The following is a 1,755-nucleotide window of genomic DNA, read 5'->3' as shown; positions in this document are numbered from 1 at the left end:
CAACCTCAAACTCCTGGGCTCAAGTGATCCTTCTGCCTCAGCCTCCCGAGTAGCTGGGACTACAGGCATGTGCCACCATGCCCAGCTAATTTCTTCTATATTAGTTATTTGGCTAATTTCTTTCTATTTTTAGTAGAGACGGGATCTCACTCTTGCTCAGGCTGGTTTCGAACTCCTGACCTTGAGGGATCCTCCCGCCTGGGCCTCCCAGAGTGCTAGGATTACAGGTGTGAGCCACTGCACCTGGCCAAGGATTTGTTTCTTTTTTAGAAGCTTTATAATTTTGAAAAATTTTGAACACCAAATTCTACACATGACAAAGTGTAGGGGAGAAAATAGAACATTTGCACATGGGAAAGTGGGAGATAAGTTGAAAAATACTCAGACCAGAGAAGAGAAAATGTATGTGAATAGGTGTTGGCCTAAAACTCAGGAATAATGAGGTGATTGCACTTGTACTTACTTTGCAGAATTCTGTATTTATGGATTTTCTTAAAGTTTTATTTTTAGATTATGATTATACATATTTATGGGGTACAAAATACTTTGACACATATACACATTGTTTAATGATCAAATCAGGGTAATTATATCCATCACCGTAAACGTTTATCATTTCTTTGTGAATTTTTTTAAGAAAAATAAAAAGGTATTTTTCATGAAACCAAAGTCTTGCCTAAGAAGAATCGATTTAGAAACCCAGAAGTAAGTAATTGTCCTAATTACATCTTACTAAGGTTCTGCTCTTCACTTAATCCCGCCATGATCACCTTAGAAGTTGTAGAAACATAAAAAGGTTGTCATTCCAAAGTCTCATATTTCTACATCTCATGGTTTTGAGTTCAGTTTTTTTTTTTTTTAAGTGACAGGGTCTTGCTCTGTCTCCTAGGCTAGGATGCGGTGGCATCATCCTAGCTCATGCAGCCTCTATCTCCTGGGTTCAAGTGATCCTCTCACCTCAGCTTCCTGAGTAACTAAGCCTATAGGCGTGTAACACCACATGTGGCTAATTTTTATTTTATGTTATTTTATTTCATGAACAGCCCCCTGGCTAATTTTTAAATTTTTTGTAGAGAATGTTGGTCAGGCTGATCTCGAACTCCTGGCCTTAAGTGATTCTCCATCCTCAGCCTCCCAAAGTGTTGGGATGTACTGGGATTATAGCTGCGAGCCACGGGGCCTGGCCTAGTTTTGGTTTTTTAAAATTTTGCTTGCTGACTTCTGTCTCTTACTACTTCATAATAGTTTATGTAGAAGTACTGTAGATAGTGGCAGGAGTAACGAATTTCTAGCCTTGACTTTTGGGCTTTCATTCCTGGAATAGTATGTTTTTCATTACCTTGGATTCTGTGGTTTATAAGAAGTCATTTGAGGTGACCTTTTCTCCAATTAGATTACTAACCAGGCCTTACCCTGCTTAGCACCCAGTCAGATGAGATTGGGTGTGTTCAGGGTGGTATGGTGCTACATTTTCTGAGTAAACTAATTCATTTCTCGAGTGATTTCGGTGTAGTCAGTTTTCAGGAATTACTAGTTTAGAAAGCTCATTGAGGTAGTTTGAAAGGGAATGTTTGTTTTCTAGCAGGATTCTCTCACAGTAGTAACTTATACCAAACATACTCATTCTTTTTTCTCCTTTGTGATTCTAGATGGCTAAACGTGCTGCTTTGAAGAGATGTGTGCTCTGTAGGATCACAAAATGAGTGTTCTTTTTTTTTTTGAGACAGAGTCTGGCTCTGTTGCCCGGGCTAGAGT

At 39.0% G+C, this 1,755-nt stretch overlaps 1 protein-coding gene across 2 annotated transcripts in view; it reads left to right on the top strand.

The window, feature by feature from the left end:
- The window catches only part of KANSL2 (KAT8 regulatory NSL complex subunit 2), a 25,307-nt gene that overhangs the window by 2,775 nt on the left and 20,777 nt on the right, over nucleotides 1–1,755 (top strand). The window lies entirely within an intron of this gene.

This window comes from Propithecus coquereli, unplaced genomic scaffold (genome assembly GCF_000956105.1).
Source record: "Propithecus coquereli isolate 6110/MARCELLA unplaced genomic scaffold, Pcoq_1.0 Scaffold111, whole genome shotgun sequence".
NCBI lineage: Eukaryota > Metazoa > Chordata > Mammalia > Primates > Indriidae > Propithecus > Propithecus coquereli.
This window is presented reverse-complemented; position numbering and strand designations above follow the sequence as displayed.